General features: G+C 32.8%; 1 protein-coding gene across 2 annotated transcripts in view; it reads right to left on the bottom strand.

Moving 5' to 3' along the window:
• Nucleotides 1-17,500, bottom strand: part of LOC137654605 (probable G-protein coupled receptor CG31760) — a 1,168,850-nt gene that overhangs the window by 660,087 nt on the left and 491,263 nt on the right. The window lies entirely within an intron of this gene.

Raw genomic sequence — 17,500 nt, 5'->3', positions numbered from 1 at the left:
TATTCTATAATTACCTCTCTGTTAATTTTTTTTTGTAAGGTTAGCAATAAATGGTCTACATCTTGATAAGATAGACTGACACATATCATACCCTTCATTCTCCGTGAGAAGAGATACCACCAGTAAGTGTTACCACCTGGTTTTCAAAAAATATTCATGAAGCACGGTTGCTCTCCCCAAGCATGATAACAAGCATTTTATATGGGTTCATCCGTCAGCACCTTCTGGTATCATCATCATCATCATCATTATCATTATTATTATTATTAATATCATTATTATTATTTACATTATTAGTTGGTAAGGTTCAACCCGAGTTGTAAAAGCAGGATGCTATAAGACCAAGGGCTCCAACAGGGAAAATAGCCCGGTAAGGAAAGGTAATAAGGATTTGAATAAACAAAAAGAGAAGTAATTAATAAACAAAATAAATTATTTAAAGAATAGTAACATCATTAAAATAAATCTGTCATATACTGTATATATATATATATATATATATATATATATATATATATATATATATACACACACACACACACACACATATATATATTTTCACCCGTAACTGCAGGACAGAGGCCTCAGACATGTCCTTCCACTCACATCCGTTCATGTTCTTTCGAGGCTAGTCTATAATCGCAAATTTTCTTAGCACATGAATCCATCGTCTTATCTTCCTTTCCTTTCTTCCTTTTCAATCTGTAGGGGCTAGGGACCCATTCTATTGTTCTTAATATCCATCTCCTTGTATGTCCTGCTCATGTCTATTTCTTTTTCTTACATGATGTTAGAATATCCTCTACTTTAGTTGCTCTTATATCCATGTTGCTCTTTTTCAGTTTCTTAGTGTTATTCCCATCATTATTCTTTATATAGCTATTTGAGTTGTAACTAGCTTATGTTCTAGGTCACTGGTAAGGCTCCATATTTCCGATGCATAAGTTAATACTAGTAGGACCATCTTATAAATTACTTTTCTTTTTAGAGAAAGTAGCATTTTAATTTCCATAATTTGATTTTGTTTATGAAAAGGTCTCCATCCAATGCTTATTCTCTTTTTAATTTCAGTCTCATGTTTTGAGGATACACTTACTGTCTGTCCTATGTACGTACGTTTATCAACAATCTCTAGAGGTTTATCTATAACCATTATTGGTGGTCTCTGCATTTTTATTAAACATCTTCTTAGTTGTACTCATATTAATTTTCAGTCTTACATTCCTGATTTCTCAATTCAAATCCCCTATCATCTTTTGTAATTCCTCCCACGATTCACTAAACACAACTATGTTATCTGTAAATTTCCCATTAATATTAATTCCTAGAGTTTCCAAAACTAAATTCTTAAAATCTTCTTCTGGGCACAACTTAAGTAATTTAGGAGACGGGGTCTCCTGTCTAACTTTCTTTTCAATTTAGATTTTCTTACTATCTTTGTGTAATTTTAGGATTGCTGTACTTCCTGTATAGATATGTTCTAACATAAAATCCATCTATTCCTTGTCTTTGAAGGGCTTTCATTACCGCTGAATTTATGACAGAATCAAAAGCTTTAACATGGTCTATAAATTCCAATTCTGTTGAATTTTCCATTAGCTGGTTAATTATAACGATATGGCCAGTTGTTGAATACCTGCTTCTAAATCTTGCCTGCTATTTTGGTTGATGAAAGTCTAACGATTTTTCTATTCGTCCTAATATGATCTTTGTAAATATTTGATATATTCCTGAGGGTAAACGTATCGGGCGATAATTTTTCAGGTCTTTTATGTCTCCTTTTTGTGAAGGAGCTATCTCACAGACATATTTTGTAAAGTTCAACGAGTATTACACGTATGAAGTCTCCTCCATCTATTATTAAACAAAATGTTAGGTCATCTTCTACTACTAATTTTCCCTTTTTCATGCCTTTTAATGATTTCTGTACCAGACATTGGATTGGAACCTTAGCGCCAATATAAATAAAGGTAAACATCTGACTTAGACCAGCAACCGGTAGAAATAAGGATAAGCATTTGACTTGCTCGTTCGAATGGGTTAGGTCAAATGTTTGCTCCTATTTCTATCAGTGCTAAAGATTCAGTCCTTGGCCGGGCACAATTATTCACCATTAACGAAATTTCCCGTTAGGTCTGTGATTCTCAGGCAGATCTGATTCGATATTAAAAGACATTGGTAGCTTAATTGAAAAAAAAAAATGAAAATCACAAGTGTTGATAAAATCACACACACACACACACACACACACACATATATATATATATATATATATATATACACATTAGGAGTATGAATATTACAGCGATATACAGTATATATATATATATATATATGTGTGTGTGTGTGTATATATATATACATATTCATATATATATATATATATATATACACACACATATATATATAAATATATATATATATATATATATATATATATATATATATATATACATATATATATATATATATATATACATACAGAGAGAGAGAGAGAGAGAGAGAGAGAGAGAGAGAGGTCTAATTTATGTGAAAATTTCATGAAACCTTACATTGACTGCAAGAGTTCTGTTAAAAGAGTTCAGCTTGCTATAAGAAAAATTTGACCACCGCAGCTACGCTTGTGCTGAGTAGCTGCAAGACTAAAACTACACTTTGTGTGACTCTTGGGGGCTCTTGTCAAGAGCTCATGTTAGGCTGCAAATGCAGGACAACCTGAACGAAAGAGTGAACCAACGACTTACATTTCGATGCCATGTACTTTCATTTGACTAATCGTCAAACTGACATCAAACTTGATCCTTTTGATTACACAGTTCAATGAAGTACACACAAGGTTAAATTTATTTTTTCTAATAAATCAACAAGAACAACAGATTTTGTAAACAATATACAATTATGTTCGTCCGATTTTTATAACAGTATCTCTCTCTCTCTCTCTCTCTCTCTCTCTCTCTCTCTCTCTCTCTCTCTCTCTCTCTCTGCTTATATATAAAAAAATAAATAAATATATATATATATATATATATATATATACAGACATACATAATAAAACACGCACATATATATATATATATATATATATATATATATATATACTTATACATAAATATATATAAATAAATATATACACATACACACGCACACCCACACACACATATATATTATATACATATTTATATATACACACACACACACATATATATATATATATATATATATGTATATGTATACATATATGTATATATACATACATACATATATATATATATATATATATACATATATATATATATATATATATTTATATATATATATATATTATATATATATAAATAATCATATATATATATATATATATATATAAAATTCTATATAGGCATATATATATACATACATATATATGAATATATATATATATGCATATATTTATACATGAATATATATATGGATATATATGCATACAAGTGTATATAAATAAATACATATATAGTATATGCACACACACATATATATACAGTATATATATATATATATACATATATATATATGTGTGTGTGTGTGTGTATATATACGTATGTGTATATATAGATATATATATATATATATATATATATATATATATATATATATGCATGTATGTGTGCGTGTGCATTTATGCTCATATAAAATTAAACATATAAAAACCCACACAAACACCTACATGTATATACAGTACATATATCACAAACATATATATACGCATATATATATATATATATATATATATATAGTACATATATAAATGCGAATATATATATATATATACATATATAAATATATATGTTTTTTGTGTTATTTGTATAGGCTTACACAAGCATATTCATGTATACACTCTTCAAACACACACACATTATATACATATATATATATATATATATATATTATATCATATATATATGTTATATAATATATATATATATTATATTTGTTATATATATATATATATATATATATGTATATATATATATATATATATTATATATATGTTATATACATATTATATATTATATGTATATATATATATATATATATATATATATTTATAGATATATATATCTATATATCTATATATATATATATCTAAATATATATATATCTAAATATATACATATATATACATATATATATATATATATATATACATTTATATATTATTTCTTGCTAAGGTACAACCCTAGTTGGAAAACCAGGATGATATGAGCCCATGAGCTCAACAGGGAAAATAGCCCAGTGAAGAAAGGAAATAAGAAAACAGATAAACTACAAGTAATGAACAATTAAAATAAAGTATCTTAAGAGGAGTATCAATATCAAAATAAATCTTTCATATATAAAATATAAAAATTAAAAGAAATAACAAAAGGAAGAAAAATTAGTGTACCCCAAGCAAGACAACTTAACCTTAAACAGTGGAAGACCATGGTACAGAGGCTGTGGCACTACCCTAGACTAGAGAACAATAGTTTGATTTTGGAGTGTCCTCCTAATAGAGCTGCTTACCATTGCTAACGAGTCTCTTATACCCTTACCAAGAGGAAAGTAGCCACTGAACAATTACAGTGCAGTGGCTATCCCCTTGGACGAAGAATAATTGATTGCTAATATGTGTTGTCAGGTGTATGCGGATAGCGCAGAATGTGTACAGAATAGGCCAGACTAGTCGGTGTATGTGTAGCCAAAGGAAAATGAGTCGTAACCAGAGAAAGCAATCCAATGCAGTACTGTCTGGACAGTAAAAGAATCTAGTAACTCTCCAGCGATAGTGTATATATATATATATATATATATAAATATATATATATATATATATATATATATATATATATATATATATATATATATATATATATATACTGTATATATATACATGTGTGTATGTGTGTGTGGATATACATCATATACATATATTTACTGTATATATAAATATAAATATATATATATATATATATATATATATATATATATATATATATATATATATATATATACAAATTATACCCGTTAAACGAAAGCAATAACCATTAACTCGTGATATTTATTATAGAAGAAGAAGAAGAAGAAGAAGAAGAAGAAAGAGCTATGAAAAAAACAACAACATTAAGACGCATTTGTAAGAAAATAAATGAATGAATAACGAACCCCCCCCCCACCAAAAAAAAAAAAAAAAAAAAAAACCTATGATTATGGAGGAAGTTGGCGGTTCAGTGTTATAAGCATTCTTCTGGAGAGTAGGTATTAGAAACAAAAGGAGAAAGACTGTATAAACAGGAAAGAAAAAAAAAATAATTTGAATAAAAGTCGAAAAGTAGTGAAAAATCGTCTGACAAAGAAGAAAAGAGCGTTACATGATACTAGACTTATAAAATGGAGAGAGAGAGAGAGAGAGAGAGAGAGAGAGAGAGAGAGAGAGAGAGAGAGAGAGAGAGAGAGAGAGAGTCTCAGGGGCTGGTAAAAGTGGCAGCTACAATGGTTTTGTATAGCTGAGAGAGAGAGAGAGAGAGAGAGAGAGAGAGAGAGAGAGAGAGAGAGAGAGAGAGATATTCGCGTGACACGTACGAGACAGGTGAGAGGCCCAAATTAATTATTTACATTGCCCCACTCTGAGAGGTAGGTTCCACTTAAAAGGGGAGATAAGGAGAGAAAACATACGGGCAAGAAGACATAAGAAAATGAGTATAGTGTTCATTGAGCGTTCTTCTTATGGATATATTTCGACCTTTCTATATGCAAAATGATATACCAATAACATTCACACTGCACTATAAACAAAAAGAACTTTCTAGCATTCCACATATTTTATTATCCCAGGCTAAACTCTATCCATCATTATTCCAGGCAATCTTAGCAATTCTGTGGCCTTACAAACCATGGTGTCACCTTGGTTAATTCTCCCCTTGAAAAAAAAAAAATCAATCTTTTCATTTCCTTGGACCGTTTCTCTCATTCAGATAAAACGTACACACCATGACCATTCGTTTAACTACACAATCACCACCTTAATGCAATGTCTGGCTTGTAATCATATTAATTCATATCATATACAATATATGTACTATACCCTGGTGAAAGGGTTTGCGTATCGCCATGATTAGGAAAGATTTTCCAACTAATGTTATAGCTTAGATTATAATAATAATAATAATAATAATAATAATAATAATAATAATAATAATAATAATAATAATAATAATAATAATAATAATGATTGAAAAAAAAATACCCGTAAAATAATTATGATTAAATACTACATATAATATAAGTCTATATATATAAATAAATATATATATATATATATATATATATATATACATATATATATAAGAGAGAGAGAGAGAGAGAGAGAGAGAGAGAGAGAGAGAGAGAGAGAGAGAGAGAGAGAGAGAGAGAGAGAGAGATTAATAAACCATTGTTTTTCATCTTCCTATCCAAGCATTGATCGATTTCCGACCTTTCTGACTCAAATTCATAAATCAAATCACGTAGTTAATTATTATTATTATTATTATTATTATTATTATTATTATTATTATTATTATTATTATTATTATCATTAGGGCCTATTGAAACCAGAGAAAAAGATAATTTTTTGCGAGTCCTAAACGGCTTCGGAAGAAATTCTTCGTCGATCTCCAAATGGCTTCAGAAGAAATAGCCGTAGACTTAGCATAAAGTTCTAAATGACTCAAGAACGGAATCTTCCCGGAGCAGTAGATCAAATCACGGTTCATTATTATTATTATTATTATTATCATTATTATTATTATTATTATTATCATTATCATTATTATTATTATTATTATTATTATTATTATTACTACTACTACTACTACTACTACTACTACTATTATTATTATTATCATTATTATTATAATTAATAATATGAGTTATTAGGGCCTATTGAAACCAGAGAAAAGGAGAATTTTTCCGGAGTTCTAAATGGCTTTGGAAGAAAATCGTGGTTCTCCAAATGGATTCAGAAGAAATTACCATAGACTTAGCATGGAATTCTGAATGATTCCAGATGCGAATCTGAACGACTTCGAAAGAAAACCCTGAATCTCCAAATTTCTTCAGAAGAAATAGCCGTAGACTTAGCATAGAGTTCTGAATGTGTCCAGAACGGAATCTTCACGGAGCTGTAAATCAAATCACGTAATTTATTATTATTATTATTATTATTATTATTATTATTATTATTATTATTATTGAGTTATTAGGGCCTATTGAAACCAGAGAAAAAAAAAGATAATTTTTCGCGAGTCCTAAACGGCTTCGGGAGAAAATCTTCGTGCATCTCTAAAAGGATTCAGAAGAAATTTCCATAGACTTAGCATGGAATTCTGAATGATTCCAGAAATCTCTGAATGATTTCGGAAGAAAATCTTCCTGAATCTCCTCTCCAAATGACTTCAGAAGAAATAGCCGTAGACTTAGCATAGAGTTCTGAATGACTCCAGAACGGAATCTTCCCGGAGCAATTCTGAACGGCTCCGCCCCGGATTCCAAAAGACTTCTGAAGACCTGATCTCTTTTTTTTTTTTTTTAAACATACCTTGCAACACCTCACGATCTGTATGTACTGTAGCTATGGAAGTTTACGCAGTGAACATTGGGAGGAGGATTTCACTTTACTCACAGAGCTCGTGTTCTGGCGGAACAGGTAACTGACTGATATTTTGTTACAGCTACAGGATGAACTGGAGGCTATTCGGAACACCTTCATCTACAGATAGTTTGGATAGGTGCTGCCGAAGTTGGCGAGCTTTGAATATCATAATGTAAGCGCCTTGAAGGATAATTTGCTTGCGGTTTAGCGACGATGTCCTATAATTGGATTGCATTGGTGCAAAGCGGTGAGCGACGTGTGTTTCTTCAAAATTCTGCATTGAAGATAGAAAATATCAGGACAGCATTGGTAAATATATTGTGTTGCTCTTCGTTGACTTTAGTATGATGGCGTAAAGTGTATGCCGAGAAATCAATGGCATCAATGTCTTTACCCATCGCCCTTATAGGTAAAGACATGGAAGCCATCCATTTCTCCGAGGACAAACAGCACTAAAATGTCTCTTGAAATCTCGAAGGAGACTGGCGAACTAAGCAAAGAAGATCTTGAAAAACTATAAAAGACAGAAGAGAATAGAGAAGGAAAGCCTTTATATGAAGAAGTATAAAAAATAGCCTTTAATTATAGAGGTAAGCCACCTAAAAACTGAGGTCAAATAGCCTCTACTATTAGCGGTTAGTCGCCTTAAAACAGAGGTCTCAAAGAGCCTCTAGTGCTATAAATAAAGCACCCAAAAATAAAGGTCAAAGAGCTTTTAATGTTAGAGGTAAGGGGAATAAAATAAAGGTCAAAGAAACTCTAATGCAAGAGTATAGCACCTCAAAATAGATGTCAAAGAACCTCTAATGCTAAAAGTAAGGAGCCTCAAAACAGAGGTCAAAGAGCCTCTAATGCTTTAAGTAAGGAGCCTCAAAATAGAGGTCAAAGACCCTCTAATACTAAAAGTAAGGAGCCTCACAATAGAGGTCAAAGAGCCTCTAATGCTCAAAGTAAGGAGCCTCACAATAGAGGTCAAAGAGCCTCTAATGCTCAAAGTAAGGAGTCTCAAAATAGAGGTCAAAGAGCCTCTAATGCTCAAAGTAAGGAGCCTCAAAACAGAGGTCAAACAGCCTCTAATGCTAAAAGTAAGGAGCCTCAAAATAGAGGTCAAAGAGCCTCTAATTCTTGAAGTATGGAGCCTAAAAAATAGAAGTGAAAGAGCCTCTAATGCTAAAAGTAAGGAGCCTCAAAATAAAGGTCAAAGAGCCTCTAATGCTAAAAGTAAGGAGCCTCAAAATAGAGGTGAAAAAACCTCTAATGATAAATATAAGAAGCCTCAAAATAGAGGTGAAAAAACCTCTAATGATAAACATAAGAAGCCTCAAAATAGACGTCAAAGACCCTCTAATGCTAAAAGTAAGGAGCCTCAAAATAGAGGTCAAAGGGCCTCTAATGCTAAAAGTAAGGAGCCTCAAAATAGAGGTCGAAGAGCCTTTAGTGCTATAAGTATGGAGCCTCAAATTAGAGGTCAAAGAGCTTCTAATACTAAAAGTAAGGAGCCTCAAAATAGAGGTCAAAGAGCCTCCAATGCTAAAAGTAAGGAGACTCAAAATAGAGGTCAAAGAGCCTCTAAATGCGGGAGATACTGCACCTCATAATCGAGGTCAAAGACCCTCTAATGCTCAAAGTAAGGAGCCTCCCAATACAGGTTAAAGAGCCTCTAACGCTAGAAGTAAGGAGCCTTAAAATAGGTCAAAGAGCCTCTAATGTTAAATGTAAGGAGCCTCAAAACAGAGGTCAAAGAGCTTCTAATGCTAAAAGTAAAGAGTCTCAAAATAGAGGTCAAAGAGACTCTATTGCTAGAAGTGAACAGCCTCAAAATAGAGGTCAAAGAGCCTCTAATGCTAAAAGTAAGGAGCCTCAAAATAGAGGTCAAATACCATCTAATGCTAAACGTAAGGAGCCTCAAAATAGAGGTCAAAGACCCTCTAATGCTAAGAGTAAGGAACATCAAAACAGAGGTCAAAGACCATCTAATGCTAAACGCCAGGAGCCTCAAAATAGAGGTCAAACTCCCTTTAATGCTAAAAGTAAGGACCCTCAAAATAGAGGTCAAAGACTCTCTAATGCTAAAAGGAGTCTCAAAATGGAGGTCAAAGAGCCTCTAATGCTAAAAGTAAGGCCCCTAAAAATAAGAGGTCAAAAAGCCTCTAATGCTCAAAGTAAGGAGCCTCAAAATAGAGGTCAAAGACCCTCTAATGCTAAACTAAGGAGCCTCAAAAAAAGAGGTAAAATACCCTCTAATGCTAAAAGTAAGGAGCCTCAAAATAGAGGTCAAAGACCCTCTAATGCTAAAAGTAAGGAACATCAAAACAGAGGTCAAAGACCATCTAATGCTAAACTCAAGGAGCCTCAAAATAGAGGTCAAAGACCCTCTAATGCTAAAAGTAATGAGCCTCAAAATAGAGGTCAAAGACCCTCTAATGCTAAACGTAAAGAGCCTCAAAATACAGGTCAAAGACCCTCTAATGCTAAACGTATGGAGCCTCAAAATGGAGATCAAAGACCCTCTAATGCTAAAAGTAAGGAGCCTCAAAATAGAGGTCAAAGAGACTCTAATGCTAAACGTAAGGAGCCTCAAATAGAGGTCAAAGACCCTCCAATGCTCAAAGTAAGGAGCCTCAAAATAGAGGTCAAACAGCCTCTAATGCTAAAAGTAATGAGCCTCAAAATAGAGGTCAAAGACCCTCTAATGCTAAAAGTAAGGAACCTCAAAATAGAGGTCAAAGAGACTCTAATGCTAAAAGTGAGCAGTCTCAAAATAGAGGTCAAAGAGCCTCTAATGCTAACGTGAGAGGCCTGAAAATAGAGGTAAAAAACCGTCTAATGCTCAAAGTAAGGAGCCTCAAAATAGAGGTCAAAGAGCCTCTAATGCTAAAAGTAAGGAGCCTCAAAATGGAGGTCAAAGACCCTCTAATGCTAAAAGTAAAGAGACTCACAATAGAGGTCAAAGAGCCTCTAATGCTAGAGGTAAAGCACTTCAAATTAGAGACCAAAGAACATATAATGCTAAGATTATAGTACCTCAAAATAGAGGTCATGGAGCCCTAAATACTAAAGGTATGGCACCTCAAAATAGAGCTTAAATATCCTCTAATGTTGGAAGTATGGCTCGTCAAAATAAAAGGTCAAAGAGCCTTTAATGCTAGAGGGAAGGTACCTCAAAATAGAGGCCAAATAGTCTGGCCTATTCTTTGAATATTCACTCTACGCATTGGTTTCCTGAGCGCCAGTGCTTTTCTGCGCCTTCACCAAAAACTGTGCTTCAGCAGAAACTGAGCACCAGCAGCATCCTGTGCCCCAACGCTACAGTACTCTCCTTCGCACTCGCGTGAGAGACAAAAAGAATGAAAACTTTTTGACAGGTTAAAATTGCCCCGTTCCCCTCCCCGCAAACGCATGACAGCATGCCCGCCAGGCAAAAAGGGCAGAGGCTTCACAGAAGGGATCAAGAACCCGAAGATTCCATCTTCCAAGGCGAATCAAATGATTCCCCTGATGAAAGGAAAGATAAATACTGTGAAGAACTGCAGAGAATAATAGGTGAGAACCTAGAGAGATATGAAAATTGTGATTAATGACTTCAATGCTAAAGTTGGAAGGAATAATCAAGGGATAGAAAATGTGATTGGTGTTGAGGTTCTTGGCGAAGTTGCAAATGAAAATGGGGCACATTTTATAAGTTATTGTTCAACAAACAATCTTGTTACTGGAGGTACTCTTTTCCAGCACAAGGTGATCCACAAATATACAAGGATTTCACCATGTGGCAATTACAAATATCAAATATATCACATAGCCATTGATAAAGAGAGGAGGACTCTGGGAAATGTAACAGGCTATAGAGGTGCAGTTGTTGGTATTGATCACCAACTCCCCATTGCCACACAAATATTAAAACTGAAAGAACCCAACAGAAATGTAGATAGAATACCTAAGTATGATACAACTAAGCTTCTAGAGGATGAGCACAGAAATCTTTGTAACTGAATGTAGGAATCGATTTACAGTCTTAAGAGACTTTAAGAGACGAGGTTTTGGGACATGCAGTTACAAGGTGAAAACCATGGATATCAAATGATACATGGGATACTATAAAAAGAAGACAAAGACAGAAATTTATTTCTTAAAGTTTTCGAGGAAGTAATGAAAATTACAAGGCAGAGCATGCCAAGTATTTCAGTATTGATAGTGAGGTCAAAAGAAATATCAGGAATGATTGGAGAGAATATTTAGACAGGAAAGCAGAGGAGGCTGACAAAGCTATGAATTCGGGGAGTGGCTTTGTTGTAGAAATTGCTCTTGGAATTATTAATGAAATCTCTACGGGAAAAAAGAAGCATATATCCATCAAAAAGAAAGATGGCTCTGTTATAAAAAAAGAACATGAAGAAAGGTAACGTTGGATTGAACTCTTTAGTGAGGCCATGAATAGGAAATACGAAGGGAATAATTTGGTTGATTTACCTGAAACTGATGAAGACCTTGATGTTCCCATGAATGAATTAGGTGTGTTTGAAGTCGAAGCTATTCTTAAAAAAACTTAAAAGATGGAAAGCCCCTGGATACGAAGGAATAACTGCTGAGATGATATTGCCTGAAAATGAAGTGACTCCCAGATTATCTACAAGATTATTTTGTAGAATGTGGCGTGAAGAGACAAAGCCTTATGTATGGGGGCTAAGAGTGCTGGTGAAAATGACAAAAAAAGATCTGACTGATTGCAATCATTACAGAGACATCACACTTACGTCAGCTGTCATGAAAATATATAGAATTCTCATTCTAAAGAGACTAGAGAAAGATTGATGAAAAGTTGAGAGATGAACAAGCAGGATTTAGAAAAGGTAGAAGTTGTACTGACCAAATTTTCATTTAAGAAATGTGGTACAACAATATGTAGAATATAGAATTCCACTTTTGATGGTATAAGTGGACTATGAAAAAGCATTTGATTATGTGCTCTAGCAAATTTTGTGGAGAGTCCTGAGACATTATGGAGTTCCTCTCAAATATGTAAATTTAATTGTCTGTTCATAAGCATAGCAAATGCAAAGTTAATGTTAGTGGTGTCTTATCAAACGAATTTCCTCATAGATATTGTAATGCATAGATCGGTTGGGGACGGTGGAGAAGGATTGGACTGGATTGGTAACAGAAAATTAGGAGACGTAGAGTATGCTGATGACGCTGTCCTAATTAGCAGAACACCACAGGGCTTGGAAAGCTTGCTTACCAGAATGCATGAAAAATCACATGAGGTTGGGCTCGAGATGAATAGAAGAAAGACAGGTGATGAGAACGGAATATGCAATGGAAATTGAAATATCTTTGGAAGGATAAAGGATTAATGAGGTAGAATTATTTAAATATTTAGGAACTATGATATCTAATATAGGAGCTTTAGAATTTGAGTTTAATGAAAGATTGAAAAAAAGCAAATCAGAGGATGGCTAGGTTAAGTCAAATTTGGAAATCAGGTCGCCTAAAATTACATATAATAATCAGGCTATATATCAGTTTAGTGAGATCGGTGTTACTGTATGGTCGTGAATCTTGGTATATTAATGAAACTCATTTTGTAGATTTGAGAACAAAGCCCTCAGAAGAATATTGGGTGTTAAATGACAGGACAGGATTAGAAATGAAACTAAGAGAGATTACTCGAGCGCCACATGTGGATGAGATCATGGTGAGGGGTAGATGGAGATGGTTTGGGGATGCTCTTTGTTCTCCCTAAGAGACATTAGTTCACCTAACTTTAAACTGGCCTCCACAAGGCACTAGAAGAGTTGGAAGACTCAGGACTATAAAGCATGAAGTAGGATATTGTGATTGGAGAAGTATTGAATTAAAAGCTGAAGATAGAGACGACTAGCAAAATCTAATTGAGGCCCTTTGCGTCAATAGGCATGGGAGAAGATTATGATGACGATATGTGGGCAGTGGCTTCAACCATCTAGCTCAAGGCGAGTCACTTAGCCTCCTTCTTCCTCTAAAAACACTTTTGTTGCTCTACCAATGCAAAATGATGGATGATCCTTAATATCTTCCAAAATAATTTGAATTTCTGTTTTATTTCTTTTATTTTAGGTATAAATAAATCCTTATCATTCACTATCGGGACTATCCTAGCAGTTCAATGATCACTATTTATTACCCTGGTCAATTTAGATTTTTTTGTATTTACGTTAGTGTTTGCAGGCATTTTTTCTTAAAGAATCGAGAGATATTTGATTGCTTTGTCTCTTTCTTTGTGTTTTTCATTTTATTTTTCTTCATTTCATCTTTTTTTTCTTTAATCTTCGAATGTATCCCTTTCTTTTGTAGGCAAAATTATCTCTTTGATGGCTCGTTCATAGTATGAGGTAACAATGATAAGAATAAAATGGATCGGTACAACTTAGGACAAATACTGTTTATGGGATCATCTTTGCCCCTCCTTGATGTATCTATCATGCTGTTCACTCTAATGTTGCTCCATTTAACACCATATCAAAAAGGCAACATGACAGTTATCAACATGGAAATTAGCAGGAACAGTGAAAATATATTCTATTTTAATTCCTGAAATTTTCATTTGGATATGTGAATTATTATAGGAACAATGTATATAGTAGAGGTTTTTTAGATATTTCTAGCATTTGGGTTGACACCCCTCTCGAGGATGTTACCATGTTTTGGTCAATCTTTTTGAAGGTTTCACCCCCTGAGCTGAGTGTCAACAGCTTTAAGTGTGTCCCCAGTATTAGATAACTTTTTGAAAATCATATCATAACCATCGAGCTAGAAAGAAACTTTTTTTTTAATGCAACTCTCAGGGTGTCACTCACTTTTAGGGTGTCACCTTGGGCAGACACCCCTTTTACTGCACCCCTTATGTCTTATTTTGAATTTTTATGATTACATATATGCATATCTATACATAAAAGTATATTTGTGTGCTCGAATACAAAGTTTGATTTACATATTCATATAGTAAGGTAAAATTAGACAGTTTTCAAAACCATGGTCAGGCAAAATTGGACAGGCAAACTTCTCACTTTTTTCTTGGCGAGGCAAAATTTGACAATCTTGGATTATGGACACAAAAATTTATGTAAGTCTATAATTTTTTTCTAGCATATTTATATTGATAGGGACCACAAATTGTCATAGTTTGCCCAACTGAGCGTTGGCGCTTAACGGAGAAACAAACGTGTCCAAAATTGCCTCGCCTCCGAGATATATTTTTTATTCCTGTAATACGAGAATTTCTAATTCTTTGATGATTATGAACAAGCCATTTTTATAGATGAGACCTCCCTCTCTTGAAAACATGTTTGGTATTTGGTCATAAATTATTAATATAGATTTTGTACAAAGGTTACTAAAAAGGTGTCCAAAATTGCCTCATCCTACTATATATATGTGTATATATATATATATATATATATATATATATATATATATATATATATATATATATATATATATATATATACATATATATATATATATATATATATATATATATATATACATATATATATATATATATCAAAATTATATATAAATATGAAATTTAGCTGTGAAATTTCTTTATCCTATACTTAATGTGGTATTAATCCGTCATTGTTAAATAGGTTCCCATATGGGATGAATATATTTGAAATAGACATTTTCAACACTATCGTTAGAGGACAATATGATAAAGAATATATATTCTTCTAAACCCCAAAAAAATCCACACGAATGAGATGCATATTCAAAAAAGTAATTGTTAAAACAAACACCTTGTCTTATTTGATAATAGGCGCAAATAGGTTATTCGTGAATAATAATAATAATAATAATAATAATAATAATAATAATAATAATAATAATAATAATAATGCTTCAAGTTTCTGTCTAGTATTGACGTACAAACGGCAGTCTTAGATTCTGTATGTCATAACTAAAAGAAAACTTGAGATACAAAACTTACTTACACCAATCTTGTTGTTTGATATAATTTTATACAAAATTTACTTACACCAATCTTGTTCTTTGATAATGTAGGAATAAATATAAAAACCACATACGAAACTTCTGTACTGGTACTAGGTGAGGAAAAATATAGAATAAAATAAGCAAAGGAGGGAAATCGAACAACTAAGAAAGAAAACATCAGAACACAGGATGAAAATTGTCTAGAAGTGAAAGGAGAACCTAGGGAGCAATTACCCTAAGCAGCTTTCCTTTCCTAAACATGATGATTTCCACAAAATTTTGTGTCCTCTTTAATAAAGAAGATGACAACATTTCAACTAAACGAACACCCTCTTTACGTACACAAACGTTGTATTTGTAAGTGGCGGAAGCCCTTATTTTTCGCACGCTCATGCAATGACAAAAATATTTTGCATGTAACTTGAATAGAACGGGTATTTCTTTTTACTTTATGAAATGTCTTGGGGACGCATTATTCCATCTGTGATTCTACGTATGGATATGTGCATTCACACACATACATACATAACATATATATATATATATATATATATATATATATATATATATATATATATATATATATATATATATATATATATATATATATACTGTATATATATACACACATAATAGTATATACATACATACATACATGAGAAAGAATAGAAGACGATTAACTGACGAGCTAAGAAAATTTGCGGATATAGACAAGCATAGAAAGACCATAAACAGACGCGAGTGATAGGACATGTCTGAAACCTTTGCCCTGCAGTAGAATAGTTACAGCTGATGATGATTTTATATATATATATATATATATATATATATATATATATATATATATATATATATATATATATAAATTTCCACCTCATACTTGGGATCGAACCCTAGCCCCTTCAAATGAAAAGGCAGGTCGCTTCCAACCATGGCACCAGAGGCTCAAAAGAAGTCGGAACCTAAATGCTAGCTGTAATTCAGGATTTACCCGGCGAGACATCAGTCTCTTACCAGCGAGTTTTCCCTGACTTCCCTGCCTACCAGGTGACACAACTGATACAATTTAATTCGAATTACTCCTAATGAGTCAATATGGATAAATATCAACGCAATGTCGTGCTCAAATAGAAATAAATTTCTACCTCATACTTGGGACCGAATCCTAGCCCCTTCAAATGAGAAATATTTGGTTTGTAACCACAGAGATGAAAAGTCATTCATAAATTAGCGTTTTCCCAGTTTAGATGGTACTAGTGCAAATGTGAATCAAGGATATCTAAGAATTTTTCTGTGGGGAAAGGTACGAAGGGAATATTTGAGGTATTAACGAAAGGGTACCTGACAAAGATAAAATTTCAAACATCGCCAGCAGCAAAATATCAATGTATCATAAAGTTCAGAAATCTCCAGAGGTAATCGACTACCATCACAAAGTAAGCGCTCATTCTGAAGTATTGGTCATTAATCCTTTTAAATATACAATTCTCTAACTACAATATCATTATTATTATTATTATTATTGTTATTATTTTCACTAGTATAGCCAAGCCGTCATAATAAAGTTTAAATATTTATATTAATATGCACACAAACCCACATGCTTACAAACAGATTCAACCCTTCCCATCCTATTCCCCTTTCCTAAGGGGGGGGGGGGTAGGCGAATGTGGTTTCCGAGTGCACCTCTCGGGGTAACCTCTCTCACCAGGGAACGACAGATTACTCCCGCTTCCCCTTGAGCGTGATAGTAAATAAATTATATATACATATATATATGCATGTATGTATGTATGTATGTATGTCTGTATATATATATATATATATATATATATATATATATATATATATATATATATGTGTGTGTGTGTGTGTGTGTGT

The sequence above is a fragment of the Palaemon carinicauda genome, chromosome 15, assembly GCF_036898095.1.
Source record: "Palaemon carinicauda isolate YSFRI2023 chromosome 15, ASM3689809v2, whole genome shotgun sequence".
NCBI classification, from domain to species: domain Eukaryota; kingdom Metazoa; phylum Arthropoda; class Malacostraca; order Decapoda; family Palaemonidae; genus Palaemon; species Palaemon carinicauda.
This window is presented reverse-complemented; position numbering and strand designations above follow the sequence as displayed.